The sequence below is a fragment of the Synchiropus splendidus genome, chromosome 1, assembly GCF_027744825.2.
Source record: "Synchiropus splendidus isolate RoL2022-P1 chromosome 1, RoL_Sspl_1.0, whole genome shotgun sequence".
NCBI classification, from domain to species: domain Eukaryota; kingdom Metazoa; phylum Chordata; class Actinopteri; order Syngnathiformes; family Callionymidae; genus Synchiropus; species Synchiropus splendidus.
Genome location: NC_071334.1, coordinates 5,213,219 through 5,234,788, shown reverse-complemented (window position 1 = coordinate 5,234,788; position 21,570 = coordinate 5,213,219). Strand labels below are relative to the sequence as shown.

The 21,570-nt window shown below is 46.2% G+C and overlaps 1 pseudogene; it reads left to right on the top strand.

The window, feature by feature from the left end:
- Positions 1-3,877: 3,877 nt before the first annotated feature.
- On the top strand, positions 3,878-20,853 carry LOC128752308 (mucin-5AC-like; annotated as a pseudogene).
- Positions 20,854-21,570: the final 717 nt, after the last annotated feature.

Below are 21,570 nucleotides of genomic sequence, written 5' to 3'. Positions count from 1 at the left end.
AAGAAGCCCAGGGTCAGGTGGACCCATGAAGCGGAAACAAGATTCTTGTGGCAGCAGTATCCAATTTTTTCGTCATGTTATTGGAAGCTTATCATGACCAGCTGAAAAAGCACAGATGTTGGCAAGAGCGCGGCGTCTGTGAAGCTGCAGGACAAGTGTGGCCTTTCATGAGCTTCAAGACAGCTCTGACACTGACTTCAAGTTTGAGTTTGAATGAACAGATAAAATACTTGCAGTTTTATGCTAGTACGTACAAGAAATTGGACCTAATTCAATTGGACTGATTCAAGTGGATTAATGTAGCTTATTGTTTGATGTCATGACAAGCCTGTTGAAATGGCGATTATCAATTGTTCTGAAGTCTGGCCAGAGACTACAAAGGAAAGAAGTTGTAAATTGTTCCACCTCAGCGACTTACTGTCAATGTAAACCTTGTCTACTCTTGTTCCTCTCTCTCCAGAAGCAGAAGATGAGGTGCTGTGGGGGCCCAGTGAGTCCACCATCAGGGCAACTCTCTGTGGCCCAAGTTCCTGGGGAACAGCAGGAAAAAAAGGGAGATGAGCAATAAGCAATATAACTAGGAACATACCTCGTCTGTGAGTACCCTCACTGGCATATACTACCCTGTAACGCCACGCAAAATATCCCCCAGTAATTATGAGACACACAGTGTTTGCAACGTATGTGTGCTTTCTGACAATTCCAACGCAGCAATGATAGGCTTGAAATCCTTTCCAACCTGCCTCTCAGATGATCTTTCAAAGACCTTGTTTAACTCCTCACACATCTCTGTCACAGTGGGGACAATTGTGGTACTGGATGTTACGGAATCCAGAAGACTGTTCCTGACACTCAATTATACACACACACTCACTGCCAGTATTCCATGAAAAATTACTATAATAAAAAAAAAAAAATCCCCTCCTCAGGATATATTTTCAACCTTTCATCTATGGAACACCATTCCTTTACCAGTTGCAAGGAATCACAGTCTGTCACTGCTGCCCTTTCTCAGTGGCTTGACTTTGTTGAGGAGGAAATGAAGTATTCTACATCCATTCTGGGAAGTTTGTCACGGCTGTCTGTGTGCTCACACCCAGGTGCAGAGTGTGCTGGCCGACAGGAGGCTCGGAGACGAGGTTAACTTAAAGATTTAATATTCACAGATGGTATAATACAGAGACAAACAGATACTGAGAACCCAAGATGCCGGAATCAGAATACGGACCGGGAAATACACTCAAAGGTAGGGGAAAACCTGGAACAGAAAAAGAGTCAAATTACATTCAAACCTAATAAATGGGGAGAACACAAACGCACTCCGAAACTAACTCACGGGGGAAAATAAACTGAAAGCGCTCGGTGGTGGAAAACACACACACACACACACGTGGAAATAACGATGGGTATCAGAAAGCAAAAGGTGAGATTTACAAAGTACTCACACGCTGATCGAGGATCGGAGAATAATTGTGGAAACAGAAAGAAAACGAGAAGAATAAGAACTTAGAAGGCGGCTGAAAAAGGAATGAAGCGCGCACAGAATTTAGAATATTCAGAGAGGCAAAACGAGAGAGTGGAGTCATGGGAGAGTTTACAGTAGGAATGTGAGGGAACCATCTGGCGACACGAGCTGCCATCGAGGTGTGAGTTGGATTAGTACACTAGCACTTGGTTTTGACAGCCCTCCACGATGAAGTGCCCTCCGACGACCAACTGAAGTGATTGAGGTCCCTAAGAATTGGGACAGCACTTCACAACGTCACGCATAAAGACAACATGTCATTGGCTGCCGTGCTGTGTTTTGTTTCCTGCATATCCAGTGTTGGAGACAACGTTTTGGAAATGACAGCTCCAACGTTTCTGCAACCTCTTGCATTGGCGCTGATCATCTCACATGGTTTGGTGAACCAACGCTAACGTTAGCCTGGATGCTAGCCCACTGTTGTTTGTTCAGAAGAAATCAAAACCGACTGTTGTACATCCATGTTGTATTGTTCATGTTGTGGGACACGGTCGACCATTTGGCTCGCTAACGTGTGACACCAGAGAAAGTCAACAAACAGAAGAGTCGTCCTGGCTGCTAACATGTCCCTGTGGTCCTGTCCAACATTGTTTTGAAATCAAGTACTTTGGTCTCCTGGAAATCTCTCCACACTTCATATTCCCACTTGGTTTCAAGTCAGCTCCGGAGCTCCCTGGGTTTGAAGGGATCATTTCAAGTGGTGAACAGCGAGTGCCCTCGGTCTGAGGAGGATTGGGACACACTACACTTAGTCGTGAACACACAAAACCCAGTGTTAGGGCCAAAAACGAGTGTTAGGGTGAGAAATGGGACACAGCCATATTTTCACTCAGTAGAGGCACTGCTGTTTCCATGTTTACTCCTTCTGTTGACTAAGGGATGTTAAACTGTTTCAGAAATGGACAAACATACTTTTGGGTCAGTTGGTGGAGTCAAAGAATGCCATGACTCAAGGTGATGTATTACAAGTGGGTGGCACCTCACCAGGTGTTCTGTTTTTCTTGCTGCTTCCTAGATGACCAGTTGTTCCTTCATCTTCTGCGACCTAATACAGGACACTGCTGGCTTTAAATTCCTGATGGCTTTGTCTGCTTTAGGATTACATTTCAATTCATCAGTCCCTGCTTATCATAAGATCTGCCGCAATAACTTAACACGAAGCCGCTGCTGAGCTCATTGCAGCGGTGTGCGAACCTCCACAAGTCTTCCAGAAATTGACTCAATTTCTGTCAGCATACCCTAACGACAGGGTACCTCATTCCGACAGCTTCCACTGGTCCAAATTACCACGAGGTGGTGATCAGGTGACAGCTGGGCTCCTGTTTTCACCAGTGTGTCTAAGACATGTTCCTGCATATCAGAAGAAACAACGACAAAGCAGGTCATTGCACGATGAGTGAGGAAGTCTGGGTACAGTCAACACTTACGGCAACCCATCCTCACTCCCTCGGCGTCATATACTGAGGTTGGGAGAGTGGACTTTTGTGTCCAATACTGAGGACAAAGGCAGCTTTCAGTGCTGCATGTTGACTACTAAGGTTTCCTGACGCCGTGAGCAGCGTGACACGTAAAAGAAAGACAGGTTGGGGAGGTTGGGGTGAGGTAAGCCGTGGGATGGTCTCCGTTTGTTCGCCATGTAACAATGTGCCAATTGCTATTAAGCCACCCAAATGCATTTCAGTCACCGTGACTTTCTGTATAATATATTATGCCACGGGAGTGAGCATGGGTTGCTTACAGACGCACTTGTGCCAAAACATGGACTTTATTCTCGAGAAAGTGTGATGAGCACAGAAGTTCAAAAGCAAATGCCGATTCTGGTTTAGATCAGAGAGGCTGTTGAATCGCACACCTGGAGGTCATACTGTTGTTGCCCTCATGAGCATTGAAGTCTCACTGCAGAACAATGGTGTCACCAGATGGGGCACCTTCTAATACACCATCCAGCGACTCCAGAAAAACAGTCACTGATAACTTCAAAGTATATAATAGTGGAGGTACACAGAGGACATGTAAGGAAGTTAAAAACGTTTTGCCTTGGTGTTCAATTACAGAATTATTCGCACCTCGCAGTCCTACAAGAGTGACGTAAATGTACATCTATTCAATGTAATCACAGTTTTGTGTTTTCAGGAACAAATGTTTGACCGGATCTCCCTTGCTCAACATGCCACATATTTAATGTGTAAATGTTACTGGCGCAACGTGTTGATGCTGTGCAAGTGACGAGGGAAGCTGACTCCAGGAGCTGCCTTGTACACACAAATGCCGACACTCTGTTCATGTCATCTGGCTATAAAAGCTGGATCCTCCAGGTGAAGAGCGTCAGAGCAGGCCAGTCCAAGTTCCAACATGGGGACTACAGGACTACAATCAACGCTGTGGCTCCTCTACCTTACGCTGCTGGTCAGCGTGCTCGCTCAAACTGGTGGGTACGATGCCGCATGACATTTCACACACACAGAGCTGTGAACTGTGATGGTTTTAGCCAAGAGGGGATCACAAAAAACAATGAAATACAGCAGTTAAGTGTTCTTTTTAACATCAAGTGTGACAAGTTGATTTCACGTGGTTGGTATAAGGTTTTCTGCGTGTCTAATGTTCATCATTTTCTGCTTTGCCACAGTAACTGTCATTCCTAGAGCAAACACACTGAGCCTATCTGCAGGTAACTGTCTGGTATCCCCAAATGTTAACCTCAATCCCTGACTGGCTAAAATGCTGAGTTTTGATTTTCCGATCTGACAGCAGCAAACTCATCCCATCTGGGCCGAGTCTGCACGACCTGGGGACAGAACCACTGGAAGACATTTGACGGGGACTACTTCCAACTGGTTTCCACCTGCACACATGAAGTGGTGTCACAGTGCCAGGGCTCCTTTGAAAATTTCAACATCCAGATGAAACGCAAGCTGGTGGACGGCATCTCCAGCATTGAGCGAATCTTAGCGAAGCTGGAAGGTTCTGTGGTTCTCATCACAAGTGAGGGGGTGCTCATCAATGGAAATCCGTAAGTCAGACCTTTTTCTCCCCGGGACAGACTGGACGGACTATTGACGGCATGTAACAAAGACAGTGACGCTGCTTTCTGCACAGGGTGACTTTGCCATTGGTATCATTTGGATTTAACATCAAAGAGACAACGTCCAGCATCATCCTTCAATCAAAAATGGGAATCATTATTTCTTGGAACCGCGATGACTCCCTGGACGTAAGTGCCACATTTGCTTTCCTCACTTGTGTGCCTGCATGATGAAATCTATGTGGAGGACTGTCACAGTTCCGCCCCATCAGGCAGATGGGGATCAAATAAATGGAAGAGAAATGTTGATGACAGTTGTGATGAAGTCTAGAAGTCAGCTTCTTCACAGCTTGGTGACATTTTTCATCTCCACTGTCTTCATAGATTGAGATGGATGAAGAGTTCCAAGGGCAGACATGTGGAATTTGTGGAAATTTTGATGGAATCAACAATGAGTTGCCAAAAGATGGTACATCGCATCACTTAAAAAAAAAAAAACTTTCTCTCATTCAAAGTGAACTCCAACTAACCATCTATCTTTCAGGATCCATCTCGGTGATAGATTATGCCGAAGACAACAAAGTGAGTGATCCAACGGGTGTTTGCTTGGAGCCAGAACAAGCCATTCCAGAGCTCTGCGGAAGCAAGGTAGGCTTGCCCAGTCACAACATATCATCCATTCATTGTTCCTCCATTGCTCCTGCAAAATGCAAATTCTAGGATTTACATTTTTCCTTTTACCTAAGTAAAACCTTTTTAAGACAACAACAAGGAATTAATGATTAAGAACACAGAAAATAAATACAAGCACAATGATGTAAATTTCTAAATATTAGATCATTTTTGTCATTATTACTATTCTTATTATTATTACTATTTTACAATATGCCAAGAGTCAAATACTATAATAAATATTGATGAAGCAGAATTATCTGATATAATAACCGCATTATTTCATTGTCATTCAGTCATCATGGTATATTTTCTTTTTCACAATGGTCTGATATGATGAGATTCTGCTTGGAATCAAGTTGTGTTACACGACATTTCTTTTCTCACAAACAAACAGAGTACCTTCAGTAACTGTCACAAACAAACAAAAGCAGGGCCGGAAATGCTTCTTCATCCAAAGACGGCTCAACTAACCACTTTTTCTACTTCACAGAGTGCCTGCGAGGAAATCTTCTCCAGAGCTCCATTTAGCAGCTGCCAAAACCTCCTGGACATTGATTCCTTTGTCACCGCCTGCATGTCTGATCGATGCAACAGTGACGATTCCCTTCTGTGTAAAACAGTCTCAGAGTTCTCAAGGCAGTGCATCCATGCAGGTGGACAGCCTCAGCAGTGGCGGAGTCCATCTTTTTGCCGTAAGCATACCCATTGTTTGACAATTGCAAGGTAGCTGGAGTTACAAAAAGTGGTTGTCTCCTCAGCTAAGACGTGTCCCACTGGCATGGTGTTCATGGAGTGCAGCAGCTCATGTCCCAACACTTGCTCCAACCCTCAGGCCTCCCAGACTTGTGACACCCACTGTATGGACGGGTGCAGCTGCCCTGCTGGTATCAATAGTTTCCCCCAAACCACCATACTTGCATTTTCATCTTCAGTGGTTCAGACCCAGAGGTGATTCCACTTTGTCTTTTTCAGGAACTGTCTTGGATGACATTGGTGAAAATGGCTGCATAGCAGTGGAATCCTGTCCTTGTTTGCACAGCGGCAAGGCCTACAAATCTGGAGAGTCGTACGAATACAACTGCAGATCTTGGTGAGTCCAACAGTTTGGTGCGGCTCATTTATTCAGCCTTCATAAAGCAACTCCCTGACAAACCCATATTCCTCATCACATGAATCAGAATCCCAGAACAACACAGACGTGAACAAAACTATACGTGGTTGTGTTTACAGTACGTGCCAGAACGGTCGGTGGTCTTGCACTGAAACCGATTGTCCAGCGACCTGCTCTGTGGAAGGGGGCTCCCACATCAACACATTTGATGGCAAGGCCTACACATTTCATGGAGACTGCAGCTACATAATGGCACAGGTAGTTCAGCTACATTAAGCTTGCATTAAAAACCAACAGATACAACATGTTTGGTGAGCTCTATTGTTTGAGTATTAAATGAATTTCTTTCCAATATCTCGCTGCAGGAGAGCAGCGGCCTGTATACGGTTATGGGAGATCTTGTCAAGTGTGGTGTGGTTCAAGGCAGAACCTGCCTGCGATCAGTGACCTTGTCTCTTTACAGTGGCTCAGTGGTAAGTGTCCGAAAAGTGAATCTAAAGGTTCATTGCATACTATTTTCGTAGTTATTGAATTTTAAGTAAATAAAAGATTTTTATAGGCTATGTAACAGTTGCCACTATGAAGCTAGTGCAGGGGGGGTTTGTAGATTTTGTTTGTTCACATAACAGGACAATTATTTCTGCTTGTTCATCAGCTTGATTGTTTACTGTTCTTCAATCGAAAATGTAAAAGTTGATTTAATGACGCAAATAACTTTTCTACTTTCTTGAATTCACAACTTCTTTGTATAAACGTATCCTAGATTCAGCAAATTTGAGGCCAAAGTTAGATTAGAAATCGATGTTTGCTAATTCACGTGTCCCTTTCGTCACAGGTCATCAAAGTTCAATCGTCCGGTCAGGTCTTTGTGAACAAGATTCTCTCTCAGCTTCCATTGTTTACCTGTGAGTGGCTCCAGATGTGAATAAAGGCACAGTCCTGCCTGTTGTTTAAGATGATGTCACTTTCAACGGACAAGAAAAGTCACTTCTTTTTCCATCCCATCGCATCTACAGCGAAGCTGAGCGCCTACAAAGCTTCATCCTTCTACATCCACATGAACACCAGGTTTGGCCTTCGACTGATAATTCAGCTCAGTCCATTGATGCAAGTCTACATTTCAGCAGACAGTTCACTCAAAGGGACCACTTCAGGCACGTCTACACAACGGCCCAGATTGAAGCTTTTTTTTTTGCCACCAGCATCCCTAATATATGTGTGATGACAACCATTCAACAGGTCTGTGTGGAAACTTTAACAACATCATGAGTGATGACTTCAAGGTGAGCAGTGGGCTTGTGGAGGGTACAGCAGCAGCCTTCGCCAATGCCTGGAAAACAAGAGCATCTTGTCCAGATGTTTCGACGCGCTTCACTCACCCTTGCACACAGGGAATCAACAAAGGTACATATGAATGCTGCCTATATGCCTGACTCCACATTGTACTTTTGTTTTGATTTTTTAAAATGTTGTTTGTTTGATATTTTTCCAGAGGACTTTGCCAAGTTCTGGTGCTCCAAACTCACTGACCCCAATGGAGTGTTTGCACCGTGCCACAGTTCCATCAGCCCAACAACCTACAAAGACGTATGTTAGCGCGTTGAAGAGTTTGCATGGATTATTGTGGACCATTTCACCAAACAGGTCTTCATCCTTTCCCCAGAACTGCATGTACGACACGTGTAGCTGTGAGAAGAGTGAAGACTGCATGTGTGCTGCTGCCTCTGCGTATGTCTACGCTTGCTCAGCTGCAGGCGTCCAGCTTACTGGATGGAGGGATGTCATGTGCAGTGAGTATCACCTCAGAAAATTAGCTTTCGTAGATGATTATCAGCATCTTCTTGTGTATGTTTGGTTGTATTTATGTGAGCAGAATTCATTTGTTCATGCTTTCTGTTCTCAGAATGGAAGCAAAAGTGAATATAGTGATCAATACAGTCGCCCGCTAACACCTTCTCCGTTCCTTCAGGCAAGTTCAGCACTTCATGCACTCCAGGAACTGTGTATGAGTACAGCATGACCAGCTGTGGCCGCACTTGCTACGCTCTCAGCCAGGTGGACTACACCTGTGACTCAAGCTTCCCCTCAATCGACGGTTGTGGATGTTCAATGGGAACATACATGGATGAGAACGGCCGTTGCGTGTCTGCCTCAGACTGCTCTTGTTATGACGGAGAAAACATAATTCCAAGTGGTCAAACTATCAACAAAGATGGAGGAACATGGTAAAATATTTCTCCAAACAATAGGTGTGAGGGTGTGTTTACTGTTAATGTGAAGACTAAACTATTCATAGGTTATTTAGGCAATGAAAAATGTCATGGAAAACTCATGAATCTGTAACAGATATAATGTGTTTTGTGTCTGTGCTTTCAGTTTCTGCAGAGAAGGACGTCTTAGCTGCCAAGGACTTCAAACACAAGGTATGTTTTGTTGGTCTCGATTTAAAGTATTTACACATTTAACAATGCAAATACAGTATAACACGTGCATTGTGGTGACTGCATTCCATTATGATATATGTGCTTCCCGTGTCTCTTCACTGCTCATTTCACAGTGACACCCTCATGCAAGGAGCCCATGGTTTATTTCAACTGCTCCGATGTGACGCCCGGGAGTTCTGGAGTCGAGTGTCAGAAGAGCTGTGGGACTCTGGACATGGCTTGTGTATGTTCACCCAAACACAGTGCATTAGATTCGTGGTAGCTCATATTGGGCTCATTTCATGGGATTGTGGTTCTTATAGATGAGCACTGGCTGCACATCAGGATGCATGTGCCCAAATGGTCTGATCGCAGATGGACTTGGAGGTTGTATCAGCGAGAGTAGCTGTCCGTGTGTGTACAATGGAAAACTCTACCAACCTGGAGAGACACTCACCGTTGACTGCAACACATGGTTTGTATAGATGCTTCTTCAGATCAAACAATGGACTTAAAGCATTCTCATCTACCCATCTTCCTCTGCTCATCTGAAGTTGGGTAACAAGGGCAGCAGATGGAGGGAAGACACCCTGACCTTCCTCTACCCAGATACTTGCTCTAGCTCTTGTTAAGCGCTGACACACTCAGACATGGACAACACCAGCAGGGAGGAGTCCTGCAGGGTTCAGACATTTTGTGCCAAAACTAACTAAAAAACCCCACTCACATTAGCTCACAGTCAAACGTTTGTGAACATAGATGAGAGTAAATCAAGCACTGTCTTTTGGCTCAGCTCTTTCCTCACTATAACAGACCGTAAAAGATGTCTCATGACTGAGGACGTTACCCAGATCCATCTCCTCAAGCTACAGCTTTCCCTCATTTGTGAACAAGACCCCAAGATAGTGGAGCTTGTCTACATGGGGAAGGATCTTTCAGGTGGCATTCCACCATTTTCTGAATAAGCACCATAGTCTCTGACGTTGAGGAGCAGGTTCTCATCCTGATTTTCAATTTTTTTTTCACATTTGAAAATCTATCTAGCGAGAACTGCAGGTCTCGGTCTCAGAGAGCATGTGCTGAAAAGTAAAGCAGTGATTAGATCCTCAGGATGTCACTCCTGAAACCTTTTACACCTCGGCTTCACCTAGAAATTTGGTCCGTAAAAATGGCGAAAATGACTGGGGACAAAAGGCAGTGACTGAGAAGTCCAACATTAACTGGTGTCTGACTCATTGCCAGAAATATATACCAGACTGTCCTAACTACTTGTCAAATTAGTCTGTAAAATACTAAAAGTGCAGATAGAAATATGCCAGCAATCTTTGGAGAATGATTGATGTAGCATGACTGATTGCAAACATAGATAAAATGTCCATTTAAACCCATCTGATGATCTTTCTTGCTGTCTGTCTCTTTACAGCTCGTGTCGCAACAGGAAGTTCACCTGCACCAACAACGTTTGCGATGCTGTGTGTGGTATCTATGGTGACGGCCATTACATTACCTTTGATGACAAGAGGTTTGAGTTCAGTGGAGAATGTGAATACTCACTTGCTCAGGTAAACTAACACGATGCAATGTCACTCTTGAAACTGAGATCCATTTACAGCTGGGTTTGACAACTTTGATATTAGTTTGTAAGACTTTCCCAGAAACAAATTCATTGAACTTAGTTTGTAACAAACCTAATTTGTGCTCATTATCCTGAGTCAGAAGGTGATTTGACCTCATTTTCACTCCTATTGCCTCCCTTAGGACTACTGTGGCTCTGGCAGTGGAAGCTTCAGAATTGTTACTGAAAATGTTCGATGTGGAACCACGGGAACGACCTGTTCCAAAACCATCAAGATCTACCTCGGGGTAAGTATCACTTCCTGTTCTTCTCTGTCTATCATCATAAGTCAACTGAAAATATGACAGGAACACAAGCAACTGATGCAGGCTGTGGCCCTTGGTTTTGGTGGTTCTAGAGTTACTGTAACAAGACCTGTGACTGAACAAGACCAGCTGTTTTAGTCTTCCCAAGGGAAGTTTCTCCACTGTGCTTTCAGGGCTTCAGCTAACAATACAAATATAGCTTTCACTTGACTGCCGCACGAGCTGCAAACAAGATTCACTCTTATTTGCTAAGAGGTTAAAAGTTGTACTAGTTGTAGCCTCGTGGTCATACATGAAAAGTACAAGTACAAACCAGGTGCGGTCAACATCCCGGACTAAGTATCAAAATGAACTTCAACTCTTTCTCCTTCCCATTGACTCAGGAGTTGCAAAACAAGACACTGCAGATCCCAAGTTCACGATCCGCCTGAATTTCTGTTGACTAAAAGAATCTTTTCTGATCAACAGAGTGACGAGTATCTCCTCAAAGACGAGACCCTTCGAGTGGTTAAGGGCAGCAGCCCCTCTCAGGTATCCAAGATGGGCATTTACCTAGTGGTGGCCATCAAACCAGGACTAGTGGTCATGTGGGACAAGAAGACCAGTCTGTTCATCAAACTTGGTCCACAGCATCAGGTACAAAGAAGAGCTGACAGTTCACTTTTTCATATGCATCTTGACTAAGTGTTCAGATATTGGGGCAGTAACTGTTGACTGACTCTTAGTTTTAATTCAACACTGTTCTTTTTGTAACTGCTCAATAAAACGTCTTTCTTCAGGGAAAAGTGTGCGGTCTTTGTGGAAACTATGACGGCAATAGCAAGAATGACTTCACCACACGCTCCCAGGAGACAGTAGCAGATGTTCTGGAGTTTGGTAACAGTTGGAAGGTTTCATCTGGATGTCCTGATGCCAAGCTATCAACAGATCCCTGCACCAGCAACAGATACCGTGCAGCATGGTCCCAGAGGCAATGCAGTATCATCACCAGTGTCACGTTTCAAGACTGTCATTCAAAGGTAAAGGCTGGATACAAGAAACACAGTTTATATAGAGTATAGGTTCAAATTCTTCTTGACACAATTGAAGACAATTTTACGCTGTGTAAACCCAAACCAAGTTATTGCTGCTACGTCATCTTTTGTGTCATCTTTATAACGTAACGGTGCTGTTGACTTCAGTCTCAACGCAACTAATGCATCTCTGAGTAATCAAGAACCTTGTGGATTTTATTTTAGGTGGATCCTGGTCCATACTATGATTCGTGTGTCAGAGATTCTTGTGCTTGCGACACTGGTGGGGACTGTGAGTGTTTCTGCACAGCTGTTGCTGCCTACGCAAAATCTTGTAATGAAGCTGGAGCCTGTGTAAAATGGAGAACTCCAAAGCGATGCCGTAAGTGTGACTGTCATTACCATTGTGAAACAACACCAGAAGTGATATTGTCTAATGTTAACCATCCCATCCTATCGCAGACAATATGTGATGTATGGATCACCACTAGAATTCATTCTTTCCTGTTATTCATGTCCAAAACAGAGAAACAAATGTTGATGAAGCTCGGACTGTGACTTCAACATTACAGTTGAAATGGTTTTTCAACATTAGTTGTGACCCTAATATGCTAAGATGCTAACTTAATCTCTTGCAGCCGTGTTCTGTGACTACTATAACTCCCCCGATGGCTGTGAGTGGCACTACAAGCCCTGTGGTGCTGACTGCATGAAAACCTGCAGGAATCCCTCTGGAAATTGTTCTGCTCTCATCACTGGCCTGGAAGGTATGAATTTGTTGTAATGTCTCTTGATTCTGTCAATGGCAAACAACCTTTTTATTTATTGAGTGAAATATTAAGTGGAAAAGAGGAAACTTAAATGGTGTGAATGTTTGGCAGGATGTTACCCACAGTGTCCACCAGCCCAACCTTTTTTCAATGAGGACTCAATGACCTGTGTTGCCTGGGAACAGTGTGGCTGTTATGATGATCAGGGCACCAACTATGGAATTGGGGATTATGTACCATCAGAAAACTGCTACAGCTGGTATGTGTTGGCAAAGATCAAGTAATCAGGATGAGTTTATGAACATGCACTGCTGGTGATGAATAACATGCTTTCTGTCTATAAGTGAATAGAAATTGAATCCAAACTTTTAAATATATGCTCTCATTGGCAATCAAAAATGATGGCATCAAATAGGTAACACCATGTGATCTTTTACAGCTCGTGCAAACTATCAGGAATTAGTTGCGTCTATGACGTAAACTGTAAGTAAAAATAGATTAAACAAAAATCATATAAAGCAATATACACGAGAGACAGATGGTTCTAAATAAAAGTCTATATTCTTCATTTGCAGACTGCTCTTGCTTTGTCAATGGGAAAACTTACAAGTATGGAGAAACCATTTACAACACCACAGACGGCCTGGGCAGTTGCATGGAAGCTGTCTGTGGACCTGATGGAGTTGTTTCAAGAGACGTGTATTCATGTCCAAAGACTACAACGCCTCTTCCTACAACAACTCCATTCACATTCAGCACAGGTAGAGGTGGCGCAATTTATGGAGAATTTAGTTGATTTACTAATGATGTATTAATGGCTGCATTTGTATGTTTCACGACAATTACAGCTACTCCAGTCCCAACCACAGGAACAGCTGCAACACCAACAGCACCTGTTCAGACCACTGCACCGGTTTCCACAGCTACCACACCTGTTGAAGTCTATACAACATCAGTACCAGTTGTCACAACAGCAGGACCAAGCACAGCAGTTGTTACTTCAACACCCACTGTTGTCACAGGAACTACGAATGTACCACTGACAACACCACAGACGGCCACAACTCCTTCAGTTACAGCCACTCCAGCCCCAACCACAGGCACAGCTGCAACACCAACGCCACCTGCTCAGACCACTGGTCCGGTTTCCACAGCTACCACACCTGTTGAGGTCTATACAACATCAGTACCAGTTGTCACAACAGCAGGACCAAGCACAGCAGTTGTTACCTCAACACCCACTGTTGTCACAGGAACTACGAATGTACCACTGACAACACCACAGAAGGCCACGACTCCTTCAGTTACAGCCACTCCAGCGCCAACCACAGGAACAGGTGCAACACCTACGCCACCTGCTCAGACCACTGGTCCAGTTTCTACAGCTACTACACCTGTGGAGGTCTATACAACATCAGTACCAGTCGTCACAACAGCAGGACCAAGCACAGCAGTTGTTACCTCAACACCCACTGTTGTCACAGGAACTACGAATGTACCACTGACAACACCACAGAAGGCCACGACTCCTTCAGTTACAGCCACTCCAGCCCCAACCACAGGAACAGCTGCAACACCTACGCCACCTGCTCAGACCACTGGTCCAGTTTCTACAGCTACTACACCTGTGGAGGTCTACACAACATCAGTACCAGTTGTCACAACAGCAGGACCAAGCACAACAGTTGTTACTTCAACACCCACTGTTGTCACAGGAACTACGAATGTACCACTGACAACACCACAGACGGCCACAACTCCTTCAGTTACAGCCACTCCAGCCCCAACCACAGGCACAGCTGCAACACCTACGCCACCTCCTGCGACCACTGGTCCAGTTTCTACAGCTACCACACCTGTTGAGGTCTATACGACATCAGTACCAGTTGTCACAACAGCAGGACCAAGCACAGCAGTTGTTACCTCAACACCCACTGTTGTCACAGGAACTACGAATGTACCACTGACAACACCACAGAAGGCCACGACTCCTTCAGTTACAGCCACTCCAGCCCCAACCACAGGAACAGGTGCAACACCTACGCCACCTCCTGCGACCACTGGTCCAGTTTCTACAGCTACCACACCTGTTGAGGTCTATACAACATCAGTACCAGTTGTCACAACAGCAGGACCAAGCACAGCAGTTGTTACCTCAACACCCACTGTTGTCACAGGAACTACGAATGTACCACTGACAACACCACAGACGGCCACGACTCCTTCAGTTACAGCCACTCCAGCGCCAACCACAGGAACAGGTGCAACACCTACGCCACCTGCTCAGACCACTGGTCCAGTTTCTACAGCTACTACACCTGTGGAGGTCTACACAACATCAGTACCAGTTGTCACAACAGCAGGACCAAGCACAGCAGTTGTTACTTCAACACCCACTGTTGTCACAGGAACTACGAATGTAACACCGACAACACCACAGACAGCGACTACTCCTTCAGTTACAGCCACTCCAGCGCCAACCACAGGCACAGCTGTAACACCGACACCACCTCCTGCGACCACTGGTCCAGTTTCCACAGCTACTACACCTGTTGAGGTCTATACAACATCAGTACCAGTTGTCACAACTGCAGGACCAAGCACAACAGTTGTTACTTCAACACCCACTGTTGTCACAGGAACTACGAATGTACCACTGACAACACCACAGACGGCCACAACTCCTTCAGTTACAGCCACTCCAGCCCCAACCACAGGCACAGCTGCAACACCTACGCCACCTCCTGCGACCACTGGTCCAGTTTCTACAGCTACCACACCTGTTGAGGTCTATACAACATCAGTACCAGTTGTCACAACAGCAGGACCAAGCACAGCAGTTGTTACCTCAACACCCACTGTTGTCACAGGAACTACGAATGTAACACCGACAACACCACAGACGGCAACAACTCCTTCAGTTACAGCCACTCCAGCGCCAACAACAGGCACAGCTGCAACACCTACGCCACCTCCTGCGACCACTGGTCCAGTTTCCATAGCTACTACACCTGTTGAGGTCTATACAACATCAGTACCAGTTGTCACAACTGCAGGACCAAGCACAGCAGTTGTTACTTCAACACCCACTGTTGTCACAGGAACTACGAATGTACCACTGACAACACCACAGACGGCCACAACTCCTTCAGTTACAGCCACTCCAGCCCCAACCACAGGCACAGCTGCAACACCTACGCAACCTCCTGCGACCACTGGTCCGGTTTCCTCAGCTACCACATCTGTTGAGGTCTATACAACATCAGTACCAGTTGTCACAACAGCAGGACCAAGCACAGCAGTTGTTACCTCAACACCCACTGTTGTCACAGGAACTACGAATGTACCACTGACAACACCACAGAAGGCCACGACTCCTTCAGTTACAGCCACTCCAGCCCCAACCACAGGAACAGGTGCAACACCTACGCCACCTCCTGCGACCACTGGTCCAGTTTCTACAGCTACCACACCTGTTGAGGTCTATACAACATCAGTACCAGTTGTCACAACAGCAGGACCAAGCACAGCAGTTGTTACCTCAACACCCACTGTTGTCACAGGAACTACGAATGTAACACCGACAACACCACAGACGGCCACAACTCCTTCAGTTACAGCCACCCCAGCCCCAACCACAGGAACAGGTGCAACACCTACGCCACCTGCCCAGACCACTGGTCCAGTTTCTACAGCTACTACACCTGTTGAGGTCTATACAACATCAGTACCAGTTGTCACAACAGCAGGACCAAGCACAGCAGTTGTTACCTCAACACCCACTGTTGTCACAGGAACTACGAATGTACCACTGACAACACCACAGAAGGCCACGACTCCTTCAGTTACAGCCACTCCAGCGCCAACCACAGGAACAGGTGCAACACCTACGCCACCTGCTCAGACCACTGGTCCAGTTTCTACAGCTACTACACCTGTGGAGGTCTACACAACATCAGTACCAGTTGTCACAACAGCAGGACCAAGCACAGCAGTTGTTACCTCAACACCCACTGTTGTCACAGGAACTACGAATGTACCACTGACAACACCACAGACGGCCACAACTCCTTCAGTTACAGCCACTCCAGCCCCAACCACAGGCACAGCTGTAACACCAACGCCACCTGCTCAGACCACTGGTCCGGTTTCCACAGCTACTACACCTGTGGAGGTCTATACAACATCAGTACCAGTTGTCACAACAGCAGGACCGAGCACAGCAGTTGTTACCTCAACACCCACTGTTGTCACAGGAACTACGAATGTACCACTGACAACACCACAGACGGCCACAACTCCTTCAGTTACAGCCACTCCAGCCCCAACCACAGGAACAGGTGCAACACCTACGCCACCTCCTGCGACCACTGGTCCAGTTTCCACAGCTACCACACCTGTTGAGGTCTATACAACATCAGTACCAGTTGTCACAACAGCAGGACCAAGCACAGCAGTTGTTACTTCAACACCCACTGTTGTCACAGGAACTACGAATGTAACACCGACAACACCACAGACAGCGACTACTCCTTCAGTTACAGCCACTTCAGCGCCAACCACAGGCACAGCTGTAACACCTACACCACCTCCTGCGACCACTGGTCCAGTTTCCACAGCAACTACACCTGTTGAGGTCTATACAACATCAGTACCAGTTGTCACAACAGCAGGACCAAGCACAACAGTTGTTACTTCAACACCCACTGTTGTCACAGGAACTACGAATGTACCACTGACAACACCACAGACGGCCACAACTCCTTCAGTTACAGCCACTCCAGCCCCAACCACAGGCACAGTTGCAACACCAACGCCACCTGCTCAGACCACTGGTCCAGTTTCTACAGCTACTACACCTGTTGAGGTCTACACAACATCAGTACCAGTTGTCACAACAGCAGGACCAAGCACAGCAGTTGTTACTTCAACAGCCACTGTTGTCACAGGAACTACGAATGTACCACTGACAACACCACAGACGGCCACAACTCCTTCAGTTACAGCCACCCCAGCCCCAACCACAGGAACAGCTGCAACACCTACGCCACCTGCTCAGACCACTGGTCCAGTTTCTACAGCTACTACACCTGTGGAGGTCTATACAACATCAGTACCAGTTGTCACAACAGCAGGACCAAGCACAACAGTTGTTACTTCAACACCCACTATTGTCACAGGAACTACGAATGTACCACTGACAACACCACAGACGGCCACAACTCCTTCAGTTACAGCCACTCCAGCCCCAACCACAGGCACAGCTGTAACACCGACACCACCTCCTGCGACCACTGGTCCAGTTTCTACAGCTACTACACCTGTGGAGGTCTACACAACATCAGTACCAGTTGTCACAACTGCAGGACCAAGCACAGCAGTTGTTACCTCAACACCCACTGTTGTCACAGGAACTACGAATGTACCACTGACAACACCACAGACGGCCACAACTCCTTCAGTTACAGCCACTCCAGCCCCAACCACAGGAACAGGTGCAACACCTACGCCACCTCCTGCGACCACTGGTCCAGTTTCCACAGCTACCACACCTGTTGAGGTCTATACAACATCAGTACCAGTTGTCACAACAGCAGGACCAAGCACAGCAGTTGTTACTTCAACACCCACTGTTGTCACAGGAACTACGAATGTAACACCGACAACACCACAGACAGCGACTACTCCTTCAGTTACAGCCACTCCAGCGCCAACCACAGGCACAGCTGTAACACCTACACCACCTCCTGCGACCACTGGTCCAGTTTCCACAGCAACTACACCTGTTGAGGTCTATACAACATCAGTACCAGTTGTCACAACAGCAGGACCAAGCACAACAGTTGTTACTTCAACACCCACTGTTGTCACAGGAACTACGAATGTACCACTGACAACACCACAGACGGCCACAACTCCTTCAGTTACAGCCACTCCAGCCCCAACCACAGGCACAGTTGCAACACCAACGCCACCTGCTCAGACCACTGGTCCAGTTTCTACAGCTACTACACCTGTTGAGGTCTACACAACATCAGTACCAGTTGTCACAACAGCAGGACCAAGCACAGCAGTTGTTACTTCAACAGCCACTGTTGTCACAGGAACTACGAATGTACCACTGACAACACCACAGACGGCCACAACTCCTTCAGTTACAGCCACCCCAGCCCCAACCACAGGAACAGCTGCAACACCTACGCCACCTGCTCAGACCACTGGTCCAGTTTCTACAGCTACTACACCTGTGGAGGTCTATACAACATCAGTACCAGTTGTCACAACAGCAGGACCAAGCACAACAGTTGTTACTTCAACACCCACTATTGTCACAGGAACTACGAATGTACCACTGACAACACCACAGACGGCCACAACTCCTTCAGTTACAGCCACTCCAGCCCCAACCACAGGCACAGCTGTAACACCGACACCACCTCCTGCGACCACTGGTCCAGTTTCTACAGCTACTACACCTGTGGAGGTCTACACAACATCAGTACCAGTTGTCACAACTGCAGGACCAAGCACAGCAGTTGTTACCTCAACACCCACTGTTGTCACAGGAACTACGAATGTACCACTGACAACACCACAGACGGCCACAACTCCTTCAGTTACAGCCACTCCAGCCCCAACCACAGGCACAGCTGCAACACCAACGCCACCTGCTCAGACCACTGGTCCGGTTTCCACAGCAACTACACCTGTGGAGGTCTATACAACATCAGTACCAGTTGTCACAACAGCAGGACCAAGCACAGCAGTTGTTACCTCAACACCCACTGTTGTCACAGGAACTACGAATGTACGACCGACAACACCACAGACGGCGACAACTCCTTCAGTTACAGCCACTCCAGCCCCAACCACAGGCACAGCTGCAACACCTACGCCACCTCCTGCGACCACTGGTCCAATTTCTACAGCTACTACACCTGTTGAGGTCTATACAACATCAGTACCAGTTGTCACAACAGCAGGACCAAGCACAACAGTTGTTACCTCAACACCCACTGTTGTCACAGGAACTACGAATGTAACACCGACAACACCACAGACGGCGACAACTCCTTCAGTTACAGCCACTCCAGCGCCAACAACAGGCACAGCTGTAACACCTACGCCACCTCCTGCGACCACTGGTCCAATTTCTACAGCTACAACACCTGTTGAGGTCTATACAACATCAGTACCAGTTGTCACAACAGCAGGACCAAGCACAGCAGTTGTTACCTCAACTCCCACTGTTGTCACAGGAACTACGAATGTAACACCGACAACACCACAGACGGCCACAACTCCTTCAGTTACAGCCACTCCAGCCCCAACCACAGGCACAGCTGCAACACCAACGCCACCTGCTCAGACCACTGGTCCGGTTTCCACAGCAACTACACCTGTGGAGGTCTATACAACATCAGTACCAGTTGTCACAACAGCAGGACCAAGCACAACAGTTGTTACCTCAACACCAACTGTTGTCACAGGAACTACGAATGTAACACCGACAACACCACAGACGGCGACAACTCCTTCAGTTACAGCCACTCCAGCGCCAACCACAGGCACAGCTGCAACACCTACGCCACCTACGCCACCTCCTGCGACCACTGGTCCAATTTCTACAGCTACTACACCTGTGGAGGTCTATACAACATCAGTACCAGTTGTCACAACAGCAGGACCAAGCACAGCAGTTGTTACTTCAACACCCACTGTTGTCACAGGAACTACGAATGTACCACTGACAACACCACAGACGGCCACAACTCCTTCAGTTACAGCCACTCCAGCCCCAACCACAGGCACAGCTGTAACACCTACGCCACCTCCTGCGACCACTGGTCCAGTTTCTACAGCTACTACACCTGTAGAGGTCTACACAACATCAGTACCAGTTGTCACAACAGCAGGACCAAGCACAGCAGTTGTTACCTCAACACCCATAACAAGTTTGCCAACCACCTTGACCTCTTCAGTCACAACAGGCCAAACAAGTACAATCGCTTTTACTTCCGTCTCAACACCGTCAACCTCAATTTCTCCATTCACAACTTCATCAGTATGTACCTGCAATGTGAATGGAACATCCTATTACCCTGGTAAGTCACCGATCATCAGTTTTTAGATTATTTTCTTTGCAATTACGATGCCCCAGTTTTTATCATCACTGTGAAAGTGTTTTAAGAGTTTTTTTTATTTTTCAGGGGACACTCTCTACAATGTCACTGATGGTTTAGGATGGTGTTATGTGGCATTCTGCAATGCCTCTTGTAAAATTGTTACACAATCCAATCCATGTGTCACGCCGAGCACAACTGCTCCTTCATCCACAACTTTACATTCAAGTACTATGCCACCACCTACAGCCCCCCCAACTATTACCACCCCATACCAATTTACGACCCTGCCCTTAACTACGACTCTTGACTGTATATATTTGGATCCACCAAGGAAGGTTTGTTTCGTCCTTTTCTTCTCCAAATTCTTTCAATTGAGTAAAGTGCATGGCCATAGAATTATCTTTCTTACATTGCTAACTGAGGAAACTTCCTTCTTCAATGTCCAAATTTAGAATGGAGAGACCTGGAAAACCGATAATTGCACAACAGCTACATGTATAGAAGGCAATGTCGAAGAGATTGCCAGCATTTGTGCCACACCTCGGCCAATTGTGTGTGCCAATGGACGTGAGCCTGTCTTGGTCAGCGAAGATGGTTGCTGCTATGAAAAACAATGTGAATGTAAGTTGCTCAACATATATTATTCTTTTCATCATTTGACAAAAAGCCTTTGACACAATCTTTGATTTTGATTGTTTATGTTCACTATACGAAGACAGACACATGTTCCTTCCTTGTTTCTAGGTATCTGCAGCACTTGGACAAAAACCCACTTCCGGACATTCGACGGATTTCAATACGATTTCAATGGCCAATGTTCTTACTATCTGGTCAAAGAAATAGTGAATAATTATGAACTCAACATCACCGTAAACAATGCAGACTGTCAGACAGAAGACCAAAGCTTCTGTCCCCAGTCACTAACAGTCACATATGGAGCCGATACAATATATTTAACTCATAGTAAAAATTCAATTTTTGAAATCACTAATAAGGTAAGTTTTTGCTCACCTGACCACCTGTT